Here is a 22,870-nt window from a genome sequence, read left to right on the forward strand (position 1 = left end):
AGATGGGCTGGACAGAATAGGAGCTTTCTCTTCAGGCTTTGAAACATTTTGGTAGCTTCTAGAGGTGTGCAGGAATGAAAAAGCCGCAAGCTGAAGCTCATAAGAAAAATGGTCAGCTATCTGTAATTGTCAGTGTCAGCCAAAAAAAAATAGAATTGGCTCTTTTTATAGAGCTGTGCAGATCCAGCAGTAATAAATCACTGCTGCAGACTGGTCCTCGGGATGGTGGTGACCTGTCACCAAGAGTAAGTGACAAAGTGACTTTGTGAAAGGATGAGAAGCAAGCAGAAAGTAAACCTGGGGGCTGTTTGGAGGGGTAGCATCCTGCCGGGGGGCTGACCTCAACATCCCCCCGTGCCTGTGTGGGAGGCAGCCATCAGCACACTGGGAGGAGGTGGCACCTGCCCTGAGAGAGTGTCCTGCAGCTGCTGTGCCCAGCTGCCAGCTGCCGGTGGGGCTAAGGCGAGCTCACACACAGACTAGAAAATGGTTTTGTGAAACAGAGGGCTGAAAAGCCTTGTTTGCTTCCAGATCTGATACGATTTCAGTGCCTGCATCACTGATAGGGGCAGGAGCTGTTGGTGGGTCCTGGTGCGAGGATGGCAGTCCTGGTTTTGGATTAGACAGATAAAGGTTTGGATTGGGACTGAATTTTATAAAAGAGAAGCTGAAGTATCCAAGCATTTTGTGCTTTTCAAAGTAGCTGAAACCGTCCTGTCCACTCCAGTGCTTGTCCAGAAGTGGTGGGGCCATGCATCAGCTAGGGAGAGAGCAGAGGACCAGAAAGGGTGGAGAGCAGCGGTTCTGAATTGACTGTGCCTTAGGTTTTAAAATCACACACACAGTAGTCGTTCTGCACTCATTTCCAACTGGCTTTAAGCATCAGCTCATCAGGGCAATTCAATTTGATGTAACAAGTAATAAACATGATGTATTCCCTCTTTTATCTGTGGCATAGTCTTTTATGGATGTCCCATGCCTTCATTAAAACGTGTGCTGTGCTCGAGTTGTCCAGCACAACTACAATGGAAATCATTTTGAAAAGAAAAAAGAGGAAGAGCTCGTTCGAAAGCGCCCCGGCCCCAGAGGCAGAGCGCCGGCAGTCCCAGAGGCGCAGCGTGCCCAGCCCCGTGCTGCTGGGGGCAGTGGCACCGTGCACGTCCCAGGCACCTCCTGCCCACAGAGCTCAGGGCGCACGGCAGCAGCTGTTTAAGCGCTGGCACCAACACGTCCCTGCCAGCTGGCAGAACAATGACACTTAGCGTTTCATCCTACAAGTGTTTTGCAAACAGTTGCACCTCACAGATGAGTAAGTGGCAAAATTCCCTCATATAGGATGATTTTCCTTTATTTAAGGAAGGCCCGGAGCCCCGGCAGCACACCGGTGCCCACATGCCAGCCCGGTGCTGTGCCCTGCCATGGCCCCGCTCGGTGCCCACGTGTCCCCCTGTGATGGGACGAGCCCGCAGCCACCAGCACCGGACCAGGGCCAGCTGCATGTGGGAGGCGGCTGGGGCTTCGGTGAGGCCGGGACGTCCTGCTGAAACAGCTTTGGTGGTTCCTTCCAAGGGACAGTTTTCATCAGAGGGTGGAAATCCCTGCTTGCCAGAGCCAGCTTTTTATCTCTCTGGCTGATGAAGAAATTACATTTGTTCATATTTTAAAACCGGTCAAAGAATTATGTGTGTATTTTCCACCCAATGGCTTAAAAGCCCTTATCTACATTTTTTTTCTGTACTCGTTCTAAAATGTGTTGGCCTTGGCAGTTGATTACTTTAATTTCCCCAGGCAGGCATTCATTATACTGCACCACTCACATCTTTATGAAATAAGATGTTTTATGCAGCAAAATGACTCTGGTACAATTAGCAAGATATTGTTTCTAAAGAAGCCCTACACTTCTACTTGGGTAAAAGGGCATCCAGGGTAATCATTTAAAATAAAAGCAGATAAATCACTGAGGATTCAGTGCCTTGTCCCATAACATTTGCTTCTTGGCACTGATGATCCCAAGTGTTAAAAAACATGAGTCAGGCTTTAGAGACTAGCCGTGAGCCTTCCTTCACAGCGGTGAGCATGGACAGCCGCCGTCAGCAGCACCGTGAGCCCCAGCTGGGCTCGGTGCCCTCACCTCGGTGCGCTCAGCCAGGGTTCCACAGGTTCCACACCCCCATCGGCCTCCCAGGGAGCCAGCCCTTTGGTTGTCTGCTTGCTAACGAGGAACAGAAGAGGAATAAAAACCTTTTATTTTTCCTCTTTTTTTTTTTTCCTTTTTCTGCAAAAGCAAGAGAAATTACTCCTAGGAATGCTAAATACAGAGGTTGGTCTGTCTCATGCAAGGATCATTATGTGGCGACTGATTAAGGCAACGCATTTTCTCCTATACAGCCTGTAATGGATAAGGGCCAGCACAGGGCTGTTGCAGCCCCCGTTGTTCAGTGTGTGCAGCAAAGCCACCCCACAGGGCTGACTGCAGGCAGGGACCGGGCATCACAGCCTCCTGGAGGCAGCACTTTGCCTGCGGGTGCCCACGCATTTCCCCAGTCGCATTTCTCAGGTGTGACTTGCAGCACAGGTGAGGTAGAAGAGCCCAGCTGTTTGGGCTTTACTGCTTGAAGCCCACCTGTTGGTGAAAGCTCCCTGTTGACTCTGACTCCCGGAGGGACGTGAGCGCTGACCACGGTCACCGCCAGCCGCAAGCAGCAGCTGCCACCACGGTGCTCTGTGAGCTGGGGACAGCCCGCTTCTGGGCCTCTTAACAACAGCAACAAAGAGAGGCTTGCAATTCAAAATAAAAATCCAGAAGCAGGTTTGACAGCCTGTGTCAGCAGTGACTGTGGTGCATGCAAACCAGCAGAAAGTTGCCAGCACCCTGCACGTGCCGCCACACCCGCTCCCTCGCCCCATGCCCCAGGGCCCGCAGGACACCCGCATGGGCAAACCCACGGCTCGGCACGGCTGGCACCCAGCCAGCAGCACGCTTCTCGCTGCTGGCTGTCCCCTTGTCCCCTGCACGGTGACAGGGACAGGACGTCACCTCACCACCGCCACGGTGCTGGTGGGGTCAGCAGGCTGGCAAAAACACCTATCAGTACTGCAAGACTGTGCTCTCTGGCCTTGTTATGCTATCCTGCTTAAGAAATTTCACATGCTTAGTCATTCTTTTTTGTGTAAATATCATGGTAAAAAGACATGACATTTTCTGGGCCATTCTTCAGTATTAATAAGATTCCAAGTAGAGGGTGACCTTTTCACAAAGGATTTGTAAATGCCAAAAACTGCATAAAACTCTCTCTTTCTGAGGCAGAGTGAGGCTTCATAATTTTGCATTTATTTCTTAAATGCTGTTTTCTTGCCTTTCCACTTTGGTTTTTATCATCCCTTTCCACCGAACGGCCATGATGAAACCTGCACCTCCACTAACAGCCACAAAAGAATGAGAAAATCCAACAGTAAAACAACAGCTCACAAAGGGAATCATTTTGCTGCGGAGCAGAACAAATTGAAGCAAAGAAACGGAAAAAGGCCGGGGCGCAGTGGGGAGGGTCCCAGGGGGCTGCGCACCCCTGGGGGAGGCGCTGAGCACCATGCGGAGCAGCAGGGACCCGCGCCACCATCTCCTGCTGTGCATTCAGGACTGCAGCAGTGCCTGCGGGAGGGAAGATTTGGCTATGGCTTGGGGGAGGTTGGATGCAGCATGCAGCATGTGTAGAAAGAGGGCATATACTGCTTTTTAATCACTGAGCCATTTACACACAGAGAGCACAGAAAACAAGCACAAAGCAAAGACGAGCGTTTTGTATTTCACTAAGGATTTTTTTATTTTTTCTGCCTTTACAGAAGACTTTGTTAAATCTCTTTACACATATTTCCAACAGGCCACAGCAGAGCTAAATACATCTAATTAAAAAAAAAAAAAAAAAAAAAAAAAGGTTGGTTTGTATTTCACCAGCAGCCAAGGCCTCACAACAGCACCACACAGCGATCCATGAGCTGCGCCCAGCAGCACAGCACAGCCCTGGGACCACAGGGCTGTAGCTGGAGACTTGGGGTGTTCCTCCTTCCAGCGGCCCCAGGAAGACATCTGCACAGTGCCTCCTTACAGGTTTCATGCCCACATCTTTTTTTCTGGTACTTGCAGCAAAATACAGACCTTTTTGTAAACCCTAGTTCCCTTGAAGATGGACTCCAGGGGACGGTCCTCCTCAGCCTCTTGGGACAACTTGAGTCAGCCTGGAAATTACATGAAGCTGGCGAACATGGGAAGGATCTGTATTGCTATTTTGTAAGTTTAAGACCTTCATATTAGAGCTGGTCTATGCAGCAAACTGAGGGATGAATTTTTACTTCGCATCCATTTTTTTTCCCGAAAAAAAGAGAATAGTATCTCAAAATCATTACGTCCCCCCAGCTGGTATGGCAGCAGGACCACCTAAGCCAAAGCTGTGCTGTTGAGAATTTAGCTCTTCTGAAAGGCTGACTCCGTCAGAGAAACGTTTGTAGGTGTCAGCGGGAGCCTATCAAAATGAATTCATTATCAAAGAGGCTGTAGCCGTCCCACTGCTTCCTCCTTGCTCAGTGACCCACTGCAGCAAGGATAGCTACAACTACATCACCTTAATTAACGTGTCATGTAAGTAGGCTTGCCTGCCGTTTTGTTTCAGCTACCCTGCCACCTTCCCTGTCCTTTGACTTGTTTCAGCATTTTTCATTTCATCAAAATGTCACTGAGAAGCCCAACACCAGCACCATCAAATTTGTTCTCTTCTCCCTCTTGCAATATCCCAAAGACTTCACTCGTTACTGGCATAGAATCAGGATTTTCATAAGCTACAGCTTAAAAAGGGAAAATTAAGTCTGGATCTGACTCAAATGCAAGTTCCATATTTTAATGTTTTATCACCTCAAAATAACATCCTCCTTTTAATTTCCTGAGTAATTCTTGTGCCCAGCTCACCAAATGCTAATGCACTCCATAGGATTCCTACCCAGATCTTCCAAAGCCTTCCACGTTTTCACTTCCATTTCAGTAAGATGTCAGGTTTCTGATCAGAAGCAGCAGGAGCAACAGGCTGTAGCTTGGTGTCTAACGTGTCACTTGCATGTAATGAGGATGTATACAAGAACAAGAAAAATTTCCATAGTTGAATAGGAATCACCAGGTATACATGAACCCAGCAAAGAATTACCTCTAATGTACTGGTAAATTATCTGGAGTCTGGCCAGATGCTTACATTTTCCAGTTGTCTGAACTTTCCCAGGTTCTTCAGTCAAGGCCACTGAAATCTGAATAGTTGCTTGCTTGGTAGGCTTATCATGTAATGATGCTTGGCAGGTTTAATTTTCTTCTTAAAAGCTCCATATTATGGCAAAAGAAACACTATACAGTTGTGACACGAGTAAATTGCTTGGTTATCAGACAATAAAAATGTTCTACTGGTTGCTTTTCAAAGGTGCTAAGGGCGTTTTCAGCCCGGCGATGGCCCAGTAGCAGCCAGTCTTTGCACTGCTTAAGGCTCATGTTAGCACTGCTTCACTGGGATCCACGGCACAGCTTCAGAGGCAGCACTGGGAGCTCCTCCTCACAGACAGGGTGCCGAGGCACCCACAGATCCTCTGCTGGCGATGGGAGTTGCCTTCCCTCCTGGTGCAGCTGCGGGCCTCTGGCAGACTCCATCCTCACTCCTCTGCAGAGCTCACGGCTGTGGAGCAGGACCCAGGCTGCAGCCCCAAATCCCCGAAACGGCCCGGCCCGGCCGCACTGCGCACCGCCTGCCCCCGCTCACTGCAGGTAACGAAGGCGAACAGCAAAGCTGGAAGCTTTTCTGCACCAGCACTAGGAAAAGAAGGAAAGGGAGCATTTAGCATGCGGAACCACATTTCCAAAATATTCAGCATCAACCTTCAGATTCAAGGCCACTCTCTCACACGGTTTCTGTGCAAGTCGGGCATCCAACATCCACCTGAGAGCTCCAGGGGCTGAGCCACCTCCAGAAAACCTCCCGGGGCAGCCTCAGGGAGACAGAACCAACAGCTCCCCTTGGCAGCTCGTTCTGTGGTGTTATCCTTACAACTTTTCTGTCATAATCTACACTTAGCTTCTGCAGGGTAAGCCGTTACTTCTTGTTCAGTTCTCACTGACTAATGAAAGTAATTGGTCCCTGTCTTCTTTATTATGTCCCTCTAAGTATTTGTAAAGAGCTATCATGGCTCCCTTTAGTCCTCTTTTCTCTTCACTTGGAGAGTCCCAATTCACTTTAATCTGTCCTCCCTGACCCTCACTCCCACTCCCACCTTATACATCAAATAACTAACCCTAATTACTTTGCAGATGGATCACATCAGGATGATAAAATTAAGGGGGGAACAGCAAAGTGCGTTGTAAAAACAATCATTTGAATTCCCTGCAGACCCAGAGCTTTCCCAGAGGGGTAACCACAGCTCAGGTAGGGGCAGTGAAGCTCTGCAGCTGTGTTGCACACCCGCCAGACCCCAGCTGGGACTGCAGCTTGAGAGGGGATGTGCTGGGCGGGGGGGCGAGGCAGAGACGTGAGCAGAGGCTCAGCGTTCCCTCTCGTGCTCTATAGCATTAAGTCAGGGGTTAATTTGGATTTACAAAGTGAAAATGTCAAGCTTCATTTATATTCTGGCACCCAGCATTAATTACCTTTCCCTTTTTTAGCAACCATTCTTGTATTCTGTTTCTTCACTTAAAGCTGATAATAAGCTGTCCGTCTATATAACCATTCTGCTGACACAAATCATGATGGATATGAAAAGCAATAAAAAGCAAGTCTAATGAGACATTGCTCAGAATGAGAGAAAAAAAAATTGAACCACGTTCTTTAATCATCAATGTGCAAAGCCAACTGGAATAAATTTGTTTCAAGGAGGCTTCATTTCTATTTAAATGTAAAATACACTGAAGTGTTTTAAGAACCACAGAAAACTATGGATTTCTGATAAAGCATTATCCTTGTAATCCCAGCCAAATCAAAAAGAAAAGACAAACCCAAAACAACCCTCCAGGCATTACAAAGAGGCCAGTGGCTTCTCTTGCTTAGAGTGAAGCATAGAAAACTGCAGGTACGATGGGGTCGCTGAAAACTTGAGTCACTCGTTTGCTCTGGAAGACAAAGGAAACACAGGTTGCCCAGAGAGGTAGTGGAGTCTCCCTCTTTGGAGAGCTCCCAAAGCCACCTGGGCACTGTCCCGGGCACCCTGCTCTGGTGTTCGGCTGGAGCAGGGCTTGGGCCAGATGGACCCAGAGATCCCTGCCAGCCTCCGCCCCTCCATGATTCTGGGACTCGTAAAACTGGCGGCATCATCACAAACCTTGGTAGAAAATCCCTAATGCCGAGGTGACATTATAAATAAGACTATCACCACATAAAATCACTGAAAGAGCACAAACAGTTCAAAAGGTTCAGTCCTTCCTGGAGCTGTGGCAAAGCCAAGGCATCCCTGTGACCACAACCAGCTGGGAGGGGTGGGCTCAGAGCAGCCCTTGTGCAAGCTGCCTGCAAACCCCCTTCACCTTCAGCAGCCGCCCAGCCTTCCCCTGGCTCCCCGCAGCTCCGCTTCCCGCACCCTGCCCTGGTGCCCCCGGACCTGGGCACGGCTCCTGCTGAGCCCCACACCAAGGCCCCCAGCTGGCCAGGGGCCAAAGCAAAGCCCCGCAGTGCCATTGCTGCCAGGCATTGCCCTCCCGAGGCTGCTACCCACACGGCTCTTCAGACCTTGCTGAGTCCTGCAGGGGCTCTGAGCAGCAGCTCCCACTGCTGTGCTGCAGCAAGCGGTGTCCTAAAAGTGCCCCAGACAGACAGAACGCCCCATCTGGGGCACGCCAGATTTCATACTGATGAATTAGCCATCAGTCTTTTTCTTCCTAGATGAGCAGGCTCCGCTTCTAGTCAGTACTTTTCCTCTCCTCCCTCTTACCCTCCCAGTACTCGTATTTTCCCAGATCTAACTCTGAAGCTGTATCTCTAATTGCACCCATTGCAGAGTGAAACATAATGGCTAGCTATAACACCCAGCTCCACTGCAATGATCCAAATGTTTCAGTGCAATATTCCAAATGCTGTGATATTGAAGTGAGCTCTATATTAGGAAGAATTATGAAATTTAGAGTAATAATGACAATCTTAGAGAAGAAAGAGAGTCAATTATACAGCTCAAGGCTTCTGCAATGATACCTTAAAATAAATCAAGATGCCAACGCTTGTTCTATTTGCTCCTCCCCACACACCCACTCAGCACAGCGTATCTCAAATCACCTTTACGTATCTGGCACCCACCTGTGTGGGCTGGGCAGAACTGGAATCTGCCCCTCGAGTTTCTCATCGCCATCGCCACAGCAGTCACAGCCTGTTTGCAAACTGCTGTCACTGCACGCTGTGCCTTGTGGCAATGTCACCCCTCTGTACTGCTGCAGCTCGGGGTGCGCAGCTACAAAGGTCAGCCCGCCGTAGGAGCAAACGGGTGGGCACAGCTCTCGGGACAGATCTCCTGGAAAGGGGCCGGGTCGTGCAGAGGGCTGGCAGCCAGGGAGAGGAGCCGCCTGCAGCAAGGACTGCCTGTGCTCCTTGGTGCTCCCCTCCTGAGCTACCCCAACTTTGTTAGGAACTCTTACACACACTTCACCAACATAGCTGAACTGAACTATACATAACAGCTCATAATCCCCCCCTTCATACAGACTTCTCCCGTAACAAGTGACATCCTAGGCTTTTTAATCACGAAGCAGCCAGAGCAATCAGCAGCCCTACAGCGTGCTTCTGCGCGGGGGCTTAGCAGAGCCCCCACCCTGCTTTACCTCCAGTAGCTCTGGTTTACCTTCTGCTAACCATGCACTGCTTCAGGGACCCACTCCCTCCCTCCTGCCAAGCTGAGTGCGATCAGCTTAAGAGTTGTAGGACTTGAGAACAGAAATTCACTTGAGAGTCTTTGTTTACCTTCCAGATATAGGTCTTTTGGAACATGTTCAGAACTCATTCCCCCCCGCTTTATGCACTAATAAAACCATTAAGAGAAAGAAACTAGATTCCTGCCCAATGTCTTCAGAAATCAAGGCATTAATAAGCATCAGATGTTGTAGAAACCAGCAGTGAGATTTTTGGATAAATGATGTGAAGAAGGTGAGACTATAAATGGCTGTTTCTTATGCTCGGTACAACAGGAACGAGGCACCCAGTTAAATCATCAGGCAGTGTGTAATTAAACTGTAAGAGGCATGACAGCCGGAAGGATAAATGGGTTCAAAAAGGGATTCAATTAATTCAGAGAGGAGAAACCTATCTGTGGCTATTAAGCACCTCAGTCCCAGTGCAACTTCTGGCTCAGGAGGTCACTAATCTGCTAATTACTGGAAACCGGGAGGCTTGTTTGCAGGCAGGGGGCACTCAGTATTTGCCCAGTTCCTGCTGGAGACAGGGTACTGGCTAGATGATTTTGGATGTTCTAACATGCTTCATCTTTCATTTGGGTCTTTTAACATCTCACAAGACGTGCTGTGGTGTCCCCAGCCTCCAGCACCCCTTGTCCACGGGGAGCTGGGGGCCACCAGCTCGGTGCCAGGGACACCCCGAGCTCTGCTCCCGACAGCACTGCAGAGCACGGGCAGAGCAGGCGTTTACCGTAGAGCTTTCAGCAGGTCTGCAAGCCCGGGCTCGGGGGTCAGCCCATGCCCCAGGAGCAGCAGCAGTCAGCATGGCAGAGCCACAACGGGACCGGCCAAGGGCAAGCCGTGGCACTGGCTTCTGTGTCTGATGCCGCCAGAGCAGGACGAGGCTAACACCCCCCCCCCCCCCCCCCCGGAGGTGATGGCCTGAAACTCCCTGGGTGCCTGCACCACAGCTGGGTGCTCCATGTGCCCCAGTTCAGTTCTCAGTGGTTATGAGCACAAAGCATCCCATGGTCTGGGCCTCTGACACCACAGAGACCCCTGCTCCACACAGCCACAGCTGCGAGCCTACAACCTCCTGTAAAAGGCAGGCATTTGTGCTGTGGATACTTGAAACGCCACCCCTGAGCACTGTGTGCCTTCAGAACCCCCCCCCAGGAGCCTCCCCAGGACGTCCCCTGCTGCCCACATCCCTGTGGTGCCACCCCCATGCCCCTGCAGACACCCGCAGCGCACCAGCACCATCCCAGCACAGCTGCCCCTTTGGTGCTGTGGGCTCCTTTCCCCTTTGCATTGCTGAAGTTTAGGTAATAGTTTACTGTTGTAATAAAGTAACTGCATTGGCACAAGATGAACATTAACATTTGCAGTGGAGGTTGAGAAAAAAAACACTATCATTAAGCCTCCACACAGAAAACAATCCCGATCAACAGTGGTGTCACAGCCACAGCTCCCTCTGCAGCACGTATCATTGCTTCTCCTTCAGGTCTTCCCAACTTGAATGCCTCTGCTGCAAACAACAATAACAAACAACAAAATCAAACATTTTTTCCCCAACAAACACCCAGTCTTTGTGATTTCAGATGTTTTTGTTTCCTTGTTTTATCTGCATGAACAGTTTGAATGGTTTTATAATTTGCCTGCACTTCCATTTTATTATATCTGTCTTCCATCTGTTATTTTTATGGCTCATGTTACCATTCTCCTCTCGCTAATGCCAGCGGCTCTACTGTAAAATCGATGTTGCATCCTACAAACTTATCACCTCACTCCAAAAATATATCTTGTGCATGATGGTATAAGAACTGCCTGGAGAAGAATGAATGGATCTTTTATTAATGATTTTCTTGTAGGAAGAGTTTACGCAATAGTTGTACGTGGTGCAAATACGTCTTCTCACTGCACTTTGCAACATTCCCACTGAATGATACAGAGCTCATTCACCAAATGTGAAGAAAAATTGGGCTACATGGGAGTGTCTAGGCTTTAGATGACAATGCTTTCCACATTTTTAGTGTAAGCTCTTCACCTGGAGGGAAAGCCCTCTGCAAACTGGCCCTGGAAGCCCCAGCATTCCTGACACTGCTGTCACAGCAGGAGGTGCACACCGATGCCAAGGTAGCATCAGCTGGGAGAATCAACATACATATAAATATAGATACCCTTAATATTGCAACCAGTACTAAGTTCTCAACTTCAACTAGATAACACGAGTACCTGAAGAGTTACAGTATATGACCAGTTCAAATCCTCACTTATTTGTGGGCAACACTCTGTTTTTCTCCTTGTTTCATAATTTTACAAGCACAAGTATAATTGGCTTGCTACCAAGAGGTTTATTAAAACGGAGGGGGATTAAACTAATGATTGTTAGGAAGACCTAATTTCAGGTATATCAAGTTGTTCATTACACATTTATGGCTACTAACCAGCAGAGCTCGAATAAAGGCCTGTGGCTTTGTTTACCTTGCCAAGGCACTAAGATGCATCCAGTCATGAGAATTCAAAGGTTGAGCGCTACCACACACCCTGCTATGGAGCTGGAAGAAACTAAACTGGTGATGAACCTGAAAGTCCAATAAATATGTGCATAATTTAAAATGTATTAAAAACCCAAAACTACTAAAACATTAATATTTAAATTCCATCCCCTGCAGTGTCACTACAGATTTTGCTGGCAGAGCAGATATTTCTGAACATGAAGGTGATGAAGTCACAGGAACTGCCTGAAACACTTCTTTGGCCAAATTCCTGACATGGATTGGAATAGAACTGTCACAGGCATAAATCTGGCCGCAGGTGTTCTCTCTCCCTCACTGTTAAGAAATACAGCAGTATGAGTTTCTAGCCCCCGTGCAGGTGAAGTGGAACTCAGATGAACGCAGGGAACTGATTTCAGTTGGAGACCTCAGCAAGGAGCTCATGCTGCTGCAAGCACCAGGAATGGCCTCGGGGCTGCAGCCAGTGGACACGAGGCTGGGTACCGCTGTGTGCTGCTGGGTTGCAGTCAGGTAGGAGCATTCTGCAGCAGGTCTTCCAAGCACCCAGCTGTAGGGCAGAAGGCTCAGGTTTTAACAGCCAGTGGAGGGAGGCTGATTTGCCCTCTGGAACTTACCTTTTCCAGTGGGACTCCTGCTAAGAGCCTGACGGTGAAGAGGTGAGGGAGGCTCAGACCACTTCAAATGTGCAAGTCACATCTAAACAGACTCAGGACTACGTCACCTGAGTGACTCCGAAAGCTCCTGTGCCTGCTGCTGGTCATATATCAGTTCAAACACTGCTGGAGGGAACTGAAGGCTGCTTGAGAGAATGGGCTTTCAGTGGTCATTCCTAAATCATTTATTATTTGCTTTCCAGCACCACTTCATGCAAAGTGCTTCAAAACATCAGGATTATTGACAACGCAAAAGAAAATCTTGTGCATGGTCGCACCAGGAAACAGACGCTATGGCTGAGGTGTGTGTGGGGAGAGCTGAGTGCACGCAGAACTCCCACCCGTGATTTAGGGGGAGGGAGGCAGGTTTGCTTCTTACGAGGCTGGTTCACACAGAACGGAGCTCCATGGCTAGCAGGGGACTGAGGCTAATGTTTTACTGACCGAGGACTTGTTTGAGGCTTTCTCTGTTTTAGACACTACAACGCCAAGCCTGTGTAGCTCCCTAGTCACCTTATCCAAAGCAGTCTTTCCCTTCCAAAGGGGCACAGAGACCTCTTCCTAATGCTGCCAGGAAGCGCAGGAGGGTCAGCGAGCACAAGTGCAAGCAGCAGGGCTGTATGCAAATGTTTCAAACCCTCAAAGACACCAAACAGCAGAGCTCCTGGAGAACTGGATGCGGCAGTAAGCTTGCCGGGACCTGGCTCTGCAAAAGTGAAGCTCTCAGTTCCCCGTCTATTGATGATGGTGGGCTAAAGCACTTAGACACCAAGCACTTGTGCTGCCTCTGGCTAATTTGCTCTTTAACTAGCTTACTGTTAGAGCGATCCTTGCATTAGTTAATCCAGAGGCCATCTGCTGAGGATAATGCATTTATTACCAAGAATCTACCTATCTCTATTGTACTAAGCACGCACATGGTGAATCTCAATCATTTTAACTTAGACACTCTATTATACATACCATGAAATTTAACAAGGTATGTCCTATATGGGGCTGTAACATTGCAGCTGTGTGGACTAATTAGATAACACTCATTATTGTTCATTCAATTTGCGTTTGCAGATGCAGGGAGCTGAGTGCTGACTGCTCTCGAGTCTGATTGATTGCTCCCACTTTGCATTCATTAGGAAGGTGGCCTCAGCACAGTAGTTTTACAACATGTGTTTGCTACCACTTAACTGGATGTGCCAGTCAAAAGCCTTGAACTGTGTCTCTTGATTAACAATATTTTGCAAATATGGTGCGGTCTATTTTAGCAGCTTGACAGGCGGACAGCGGAGGCAGCGTGCCTGGTGCGTGCTACTCCCTGCAAAGCCTTCCCCTTCCCGCACGCCAAGTGGGAAGAAATACAGCTGTGACAGTAAGGGCTCCTGACAGCTAGCCAATACATCAGGTTCATAGGTGGCAGTGTCCATTGCTCATCTCCTCCAGTAGGACGTGAATTAAAGAAATAAATGGGCTTGTCAGAAGGTTTGACTTTGTCAGACAAATACCAAACCCATAAAACTAGGACAAACATGGCTCACATTGACCGCTGCACTTTTTCCTTGATGTCTCTTTGCAGCCATAGGCTGGGCTTTTTGCTCTGCTTCTTCTCAGCTCCTCCTGGCCACTGCCAGGCGGCTGCTTGGGTGGACCAGCTCTCGCATGGCTCTGGCCAGCCCCACAGCACCCAGTGCTCTTTATGGAATCCTAAGTGTTCCGTAGGGCCAAGGTTCAGATTATGGCTATCTGTAAATTGGTCAAGATTAGACTACATTTTGTCCAAGCCCATGATAAAGAAACAGTGCAAAAAGCAAATGACATTTGCTAAAAGTAAGTATCATCACACCACCCCCATGTCCAGGTGAAGCAGCAGACCAAGCAGCCAGACTGGAGCAACCCTGAGTGCCCACCCAGCCAGAACAGCCCTGTGCCAGCGGGATGGCAGCGCTGCCAGAGGCTACACCAACCCGCACGGCACCATCAGTGGCGATACTGTGTGCACCCTCCCCTGCCCTTCTGGGAGGCCACAGAGGAGATACTCCAAATGCAGGCCATTGCTGACTGTGTGCATCAGTTCCTTGCAGGAAGCTTTCACAGCTGTGCCTGCCAGCCAGCCCTGCAGTGCATGGGGTGAATTCCAGAACAGCCTCAGCGCACGGTGCACAAGAGCAATCGATCTGCTGTTATCCCTCTGCTTCTTTTGAAAACATTTATTCCAGCTTTGCAGACATTAGTTTAGAGGGTAGAAGAAACTGGTTCAGAAGCATTCCATGCAGCCCTGGGGGCTTGGTTTCCTGGGTATCTCCAGAGCAATTCATCAGCTCCATACACCAGCCCCACTCCAGTGACTTCCAGTAGCAGGCATGAGGATCACTGCAGCGTTCTCCCATACATCAGGTGAGGGATTTGGGCATATGGCAGAGCATTGCGAAGTGGTGAATTTAGTGTGCTGCTGAAGAGGTAGGATTGGGTCAGCCCCATTTCCAGCTGGGTCAGCATTGGAGTACACTTCCCCAAGGACCCAGCTCCCCACTGACCTGCTGCAGTGCGAGCTCTAAAGCCTAATCCTGCCTTCAGCCCAAGTGTTGACTCTGCTTGCTCAGCAAGGCTTCTCAGCCCCCAGGGGCCTCATGCTTTCTTTTTCAAAACAATGTAAACTAAAACCCAGGGAATAACTTCTTCTTGCAATAAAAGCTCCCCAACCCAGGGAGCTGCACAGCCCATCCCGCTGGTGCCTGGCCTCAGGGAACACAGCGAGTGCCCTCGCCAGAGCTGTTCATTTGATGCAAGCAAAGCTGACAAGGTCTCCATGAGCTGATGTCTCACAGGCACTAGGAGTGGTAAAAGCACAGGGGGAAGAGAGGAACCCCACTGGGGATGGCTAAGAAGCTTTAGCAGCCCTTTGTTAGGAGCTGGGATGCCCACACAGAAGGGCAGTGGCATCCTCCTGCACCTGCTCTGCCTCCCCTGGCCAGCACACTGCTGGGCAGTGCCATCCCCAGCTGCACGCTCCTGCGCTGCTCCTGTGGTCCAACCTCACCACACTTCTGCCTCGACCAGGAGACTTGTTCGATGTCACATCAAAACCAGGCACGGGCTCTGAGTGGCAGGTGCAGTGTTACATTTATTAGCTGCAAAACCTGGATGTGACAGCACCTTTACACTGACGAGGATTGACTTTACTACCATTTTCTCTCAATTTACCTAATTAGTAACTAAATTAACTCTTTACCTGTCTTTACCTTGAAGCTTTCTGCCTTTTTTAGATGCTGAAGAATGGCACCTGTCTGACAGCTTGTATTTCTCTTCCATGCATTATATCAATCTGTCTTAATTTAAAAAAAAGAAAAAAAGCTTTGTACACCTTACACCATCTTCCCTGAAAGCTTGTGTCAACTTCTCAGTGGAGTAAAGCCTCCCTGGTGCAAACAAAAACATTTAAAGAAGTTCCTGCAAGAAGCCACACATTACTATGAACAAACACAAGTGATGCCGAGAGATATTGGCATTTTCTTGACAAAATTAAAGTTGTGACCATGTGCTTTACAATCCAGAACGTGCTGCATGTCTCCTTACAGCTTTAAAGGAAAGGCTCCTTGTATTTAAGATTTTGGATCAGCAGGTAATGGTCTTGAGTCAACGCCCTCTGAAACAAATTGGGAACTTGTCAACAGAGGTGGGTGGGTGGGCTTGGGATCAGAGCCACATACCCCACAATAACCACCAAGCTGTTCACCTTGGGACCATTTTGGGGAGCAAGACAGACCAAGAACAGGTAACCCTGCCCAAGGAGCACCCCTGCTGCCAGCCCACAGCAGGGCTTGGCCCCAGATCTGTGGAGGAGCAGCCCGGGGTGCGGAGGGGCAGGGATGCTGCACCCCACGCAGGAGAGGGACGCCTGCCAACGAAAGGAGGATGCTCCGTTCAGAGGGGAATCTCTCTATGGATACATCCCACATGATGGTTCACAGCTGGCTTCCCAGCCCAGGCAAGTGCACTTTAACAGCAGGATGCTGCCATTCAGAGCTGAACTGATTCCAGGGGATTTTTTCATCAAACTCAGTGTTGCTAGGCTGCTAACACAAGGCAGCTCCGCTGCCATCATGTTAGCCAGATGATCTGTCGCTTCAGCTCATTTCAGTGTGAAACACTGTCACTTTTTTTCTCTTTGCATATGCAATACTCACTGGATAGTTCAGGTCTACACATAACATATTTATTCAACAGTAATCGTTTCATTTCTGCAAAGGAAATATGTTCCACTATTCCTGCAGCTGATGGGCTCTGGCATAAGTAGGGAGCCAAGGCTCCAAAAGGAGGGAGAATATGTTTATAGGATGAACCACAGCTGTTTGCAGTATTCTTCTGCCCTAGCAGTTATTTTAATAGGAAGAATTCCTGGAGGGTTATTTGGCTTCTGCACAGCGCATGCTGTGTTCACAGTCTCTAGTTAGGGTATTAGACAAGTGAACCTCCAAAGGCACTCCTGTTCTTGTAAAGCATTTTTAAAAGGGAACAGGGTTAAATTCTGCAGCCTGCTCACACACCAGAAAATACTTGCTCCCATGGTAGCACAAGAAATGGTAGGAAAAATGGTACATTTACATAATCTGCATGATCACAGTGCTCTTCATTAGCATTGCTGAACTGCCCCAACTCCCCCAAGGTACAAGAAGAAATTACTGCCCAGCTTAAAGATGCAGAGCAAGGTGAGTAAGACACATTCCTATAGACAGGGTGAATTGTCTGCCTTCATAGGTATTTACCTGAGGATGAAAAGCTGGAACACCTTGATCCTCTTGATCTCCACGTTGCACTGAGACTTTTATGTGTGCACGCTCACACCGAGCCACAGAGCAGTTTCTGGAGGCAGCAACCCTGGCCAGGCTTTCTGCTGTGGTGCAACAGGGACTGTTTGCTCCATTGCCAAACTTCAATAATAAACTGAAGTCTATTAAAAATTCAGCAGTTCCCTGTGAATCTGTTGCTGCTTTGCCTCAGAGATAATCACTGTCAGGACAGTCCTCAGACAATACTGCTCACTAAATGCAAAACAAAACCAAAAAAAAGAAAGGCAAAAAAAAAATCCTTGCTGATGGGGAAAGCCCCCTGGGAACTAGAATTATTTTAGCCTGCTTGTCACCCAAGGGTTTCAGAATCCTTCACAAGCATGTCTCATGACATGCCTATAGAGCAGCAGCTGTGTGTTTGCAGAGCAGCAGGTAGCACCAGCACCTGCAGGTAGCACCAGCACCTGGGCTGGTCTCTGTCAGCACCAGCAGAGAGAAGGAAGCCCCCAGACCCCAAGGCTCCTGCAGCAGTCCTGGCTCCAGGCGACACTGGCAGCACGACAGAGCAGTGACAGCCTCATCCCTCAGCGGAGGAGCAGCAGGTCCAGCCCACGCTGGCCTCAGCCATGTCCTTGTCACCCAGCCAGAGCAGGAGCCCCAACGTGCCCCAGCACATGCTGCTTTCGTTGGAGATGGCAAATGTTTGTGTCCGTCCCTGCAAGCCTCTTGCAAAGCCATTGTGATTTGCTCTATGTAGCTTAATGAGAAAATGAGTAAATCCCTCCCTGGATTTTTACTTTCAATTCAGCTGTCCAAAACACTGAATATTTGAATCTCTTATAACTTAAAATGTTATGCTCTCATTTTTATTTTAAGAGGCACATGTGCTTTTACAGCATAGGAAATCTGTAGCAGTGCTTCCACCAAGAGGGCTTTATTCACAAACTTATGAATATGTATTGCTGACTATTCATTTGGGGAAACACATTTAATAGCCCTCGTTAGAAATGAAATCAAAGAGCAACAGAAGGGCAGCGGCACGACGCAGCCCTTGGAATGGCTCAGGTCTCTCCGGGAAGAGAGGCCCGGCTGCAGCCCCAGCTGAGCCACTGGCCCGGCCTGCCCGAAGGCCCAGCCCCTGGACCAGCCCAGGGCTGCCGGTGGCAAACCATCGGTCCCACCCAGCCACTGCCCCATGAAGTTTGTTACTCGACCTTTCAGTGAGTAATTGGCCATTTTGTAGAGATACTCGCTGTCATTTCTAACAGTTAATATGCTTGGAAGTCCACTGCCATGCACAGACATCCAATGGCTCTTCTTACCCCAAAATTGCCCTGCACCCTCCTGTAAGAGAGCCGAGGTAGACAGATGTGGCTTCTTTTGCCACAGACACTGTCGGGCAGTTCCCAGCTTTAGCACCAGCTATGGCGTGTTCATCTGCAGCCGGAACCCTCAGCTTTACCACTTGCACAGAGAATTTGTGAAAGGTCTAGTTCATTTGCATGACACAGAGGAAAATCACCTGTTCTCACCCTCTCAGAGACTGCAAACCGTTCTATAACTGTGGCAACAATGGCACCATGTTCTCAGGATGCTTCTCATCTTCCTGGGAAGAAAGAGCACATTGCTAATGGGGTAATCACAATGAGAAAACTCCCCAGACTTTACCCCCCAAAATGAGACTTTTAGATTGCCATGCAACAGAAGAAAACAGGTGCAAACTCAACCAGGCTTGTGATTATAAACTCTAGATTACAATCTGGATGTTCCTAATGATTTGTGCATGTCATGTTTAAGAAAGCTTAGAGCATCTGACAAGAGTTAAATGATTTACATGCCTTGAAAATCTAAGCTTTTATGATCACACAACATAAAAATCAAGTCTCACCTCACATCCAACCCCATTTCTGGAAAAAGGTTGGATCCAACTTTTGACTGTGCTTCATCTCTCCAGAAGTGCCTGCTTGGGTGGATTTGCAAATCACATTCCAGATCAGAGGTTTCAGGTTTGGCACTCTTAAAGCCAGCAACTGCAGAAAAGCATCACTGCCTGTCAGAGCTGACTCGTGCTGCAGACACGCTGTGCAGTAACCACAGTGCTGCAAGGATCAGCACAGAGACTGAGATCCTCCTAGGTATCCAGACGTGTTATTTCTAGCTGAAAGTAATGGAAAATCAGTGGCCTAAATGAAAGTTAAATGCCTTAATACTTCTGTGGAAAAAGATGTAAGAGACCAAGGCTTCAGTAAATAACATCTGCCAAATCGTGTTTCAGAAAGCTGGCCAGAAAAAAAAAAAAAAAAAAAAAAAAGAAAGAAAAACCTAACAAATATCCTGTTACCCACACAGAAAAACAGATAACAGTTTGCTATCACCAAATAATGTTTCTCGCACACAGAAATGCCATCTTTTATCGAGATATTTAGATGAGAACAGAACTTCAGTGTTTTTTGTCAGTGCCATTAGTTTCTCTAGAGAGAATATTAGAGCGCTGCTACCGACAGAACATCAATAACATGGAGATAAATTCTTCTGAAGCATTAATTTTCTCAGCATTGTGAAATCTAACTTATGCATCATCACTATACATCAGTGAGGGGATAATATGAGAAGGCACTCTAAGCACCCTGCTACAAATAAAACAATATAATTCAAGTGGAATTTGTTTTTGAAAGAGGTTTATGTTTTGGTGCCAGACCCTGGGTTTCAACAGCTTCCAATTATAATGCTGCAGCCTGACACACTCATTGCTGCCTCTATCTGCCCGTTTCACAAAAACCTCTGCAATAAACACAAGTTAAAACAAGGGCCAGATCTGCTAGCTCTAAATCAACACAGCCCTATGAATCCAGCAATCCTCTAAGTGCCAGAAAGATAAAGAAAGGAACAAGTGGGAAAACTAAATGCAATTTCATTACTATGGACAGTTACGTGAAAATTCACCTTTAGTTGCGTTGAGTGCAATACCACGTAAAAGACCATTTTCCCTGCATTTCTCAAGCAGGCTTGATCTTTTTCTCATGTGGATGCCCCAATCATTTGGACTCTGTGAATATTTAATGCCCACGTAGCCGATTCAGTGGCCAGCAGTTCTTCTCTTACTGTTTTCTGCACCCCACAGTGAGGATTAAGAGAGAAAAGGACCTCTTGGACCATCAGTCAGCGTTCCTACGAGCATAGGACGCAGGCTCCCTGTCAGGATAGCACAGCTGGGTTTTGGCTTTCTGACAAGAACTGTGTACGAGATTGTGCCACTCTTTCCTCTTATCTGCTTTCCCTTGTGTTTACCTTATCTAGGCCATTACTAGCACCAGGCAAATACTGCAAACATTTATGCATAAGTGTTCCTTAGAATTTTTTTAATTAGTCTCAACCATTTTCTCACTTCTTTTCTATTCTGTTCCTGTGACTTTATTCTAACAGATCTGTTTACTATCAGAGTATTCACTGAAGCAGCAAATTGCACATGATTATTGGAGATTGTTCACTGAGAGTAAAGTGATAAATTCATTATTAATTCTCATTATTAGCTTCGCTGTCCTGCTGCCTAGGGGCCTCACTGAAACCAGAGCCCCATGCTTTTGGTGCTGTAGGAGCGTATTTTAGGAGGCCTGGGTTTTAATGTCACCATCTGCAAATGAAGAAAAAAAAATTTACACTTTTCCACTCCCCAGGGGTCAACTCTAGGAATGAAATAACATATCTATGCAACACATGAGTGTGTTCAAAAAAGTGCTGCCACTTAAGCTCCTGACATCCTTTGCTAATGGCCAACTGTTTTTTTGTTTGTTTGTTTGTTTTGTTTTTGTTTTTTTTTGTTTTGTTTTGTCGTTCTTGTTGTTGTTTGTTTGTTTTCACCTCTAATACTAACCTTGAAATAAAAATGAAACCTGCTGTCTGCTCCTTTGCTACAACACTTCAGTGGTTTGCTTCTGCACTACAGACAGGCCTGGACTGAAGAAGATGTTGCATCTTTGTACACGTACCTTAAATAGATGCTAGTGTATGTTCAGGTTAGGGTAGCATTTCAAAGCCTAGCAGATTCTGCAATGAAAAGGTGCCACAAGTTTCCTCATTTATTGTGTTAGCTGAGTTGGAAGAATACTTCCTGGACACCTGGAGAGTTCACCATCCCTTCTTCAGTGCTCCTAGAATTACAACACCCAAATGACCACTCCTGATATTTCTGTCAGTAACAAACACCTCTTACAGCTCTACAGATTTAGGAGTGGTCATTTTCTTTCTTTGGTATGTTCTGATCATTGGCTTAGAGGTTTTTTCTGAGCTTCGTCTCCAACTTCCAGATCGGGAACCTGGAAAGCAGATGCTGAAACTGCTGAGGAAAGGGTAGGAAAGGAAAAAAATACTGCAGAGGAACAGCTTCTAACACATCCACAGAGTTTGTAAAAATGGGATCAATACAATGTATAAGTGCCAAAAAAACACTGTGCACACAAAAGTAAAACAAAAAGGTGCTGTAAAATATGTTGGGTCAGGAAAATGAATGATCTCTGTCAGCTATTTAAAAGCAATCCAGTAATGCGAACAATCAGAAGTGAAGAAAAATCAATACATTTCTCATGGTGCAGAAATGGAAAACAAGCTGGATTTTGCAAGAGCAAAATCCATGCAAACAAAAAAAAATAGATTATTTTTTCTCGTCAGTAGCATGGTCATTTCTTCAGAGACAGAACCACATTTAGAGCGGCACTGTTTAGATGCAGTAACGCATTTATTGATGTCAGTCAAAATCCCCACTGGGGTCAGTGGTACACAACCAAGTCTTTATACAGTAATTATGAATTATGAATAATTGTTTTATTCCCATCACATTTAATTTAACTGAAAGTCCACTAGGAAGACCTCAAGCAGTGAGAGGAGAGAGCATGCCAAATTCAACCCACTCGCCACTCCTCTGCCTAATTTTCAAAAAGAGCAGGAGAGCAAAGAAGAGAAGTAATACTACTCCTATTAGAGAAACCAGACAATTAGGGGAATGAATGGAGTGTCCCAAAGTGGCCATTTCTATATTCCAAACCATAGCCAACTTCTAGCTTCAAGTAACAGAGGGAAAATTGCATCAGGATGTGCAAGGAAGACATTTCTGTAGGAATTTAGGTGGCTAGCAGGGGAGCGGGGCAAGAAGGAACTTGACTGAAACTGCAAAAGGGATTTGGTAATACAGGGGGAAAAACTTAAAGGGGAAACGGATTGGTGGACAGAGCAGAATGTAGCAGTCCAATTTTTCATGCTGTCCAGCACTTTACAGAGCTACACAATTTATCTCACAATTTATGTGCACAGAAAGACAGATCTATTAATTTTCCTTTCCAAACTTTCTTCTCCTATTGGACATACAGCTAGAAACATCACCGAAATTAAAGACTACAGAACTGTCTCTAAGACAATGGGAGCTGCCAGACTTTAAGTCAGCTCTGGAACTTCAGCCAAACCTTTGTTTGTCATTATTGGAGGAACACAATTATTCAAAGCTCTTCTCTCTGTATCTTTTGGTTGCAAATGCAGTAGCCAGCACTGCTTTTAATTCCTCTAGGCTTCTGAATGTGAAAGGGTAGCCACCCTTGACAGCAGAATTCAGGAAACCTGTGCTTTTAGCAATCTGGGTTATATTTGGCCAGGACACCTAGCCCAGGCAGTGCAGACATCAAGTCCTCTAAAACGAGGAGGCAGCCTCTGTACATGACCCATACACCGTTTCCATTTGGTAACCCAACGCAAGTTTACAGGCACAAAGGCTGGGGATTTTCTGTCCCCCGCAGTTATCCCCGCACAGCACGTTTACTCATAGACTGGTTTCCTGCAGCGCTGTTACAGTTGGGTGACCTCGTCTATCCCAGCACGTTCCAGTTATTGCAATGGACATTCCCACTTACTAACCTAAGTGATACTAACTTCCAGAACAGCCCTGTGCAACACAGGCCTTCACAACACCCTCCACACATCTGTGGTAGTGCTGCAGAGACTGCCCTTCCTTTCCTAACAGCTTACACACAAACGCTTGTCTGGAAGGAC

The 22,870-nt window shown here is 47.4% G+C and overlaps 1 long non-coding RNA gene across 1 annotated transcript; it reads right to left on the reverse strand.

The window, feature by feature from the left end:
* Positions 1–4,446: 4,446 nt before the first annotated feature.
* On the reverse strand, positions 4,447–21,004 carry LOC137842206 (uncharacterized). The gene is made up of 5 exons (XR_011088958.1): positions 20,824–21,004; positions 19,781–20,005; positions 18,726–18,995; positions 16,814–18,443; positions 4,447–5,836 (listed from the first exon to the last, which is right to left on the reverse strand). It is a non-coding gene; the product is annotated as an uncharacterized lncRNA (long non-coding RNA).
* Between the last annotated feature and the right edge of the window lie 1,866 nt (positions 21,005–22,870).

This window comes from Anas acuta, chromosome 19, assembly GCF_963932015.1.
Source record: "Anas acuta chromosome 19, bAnaAcu1.1, whole genome shotgun sequence".
Classification (NCBI taxonomy): Eukaryota; Metazoa; Chordata; class Aves; order Anseriformes; family Anatidae; genus Anas; species Anas acuta.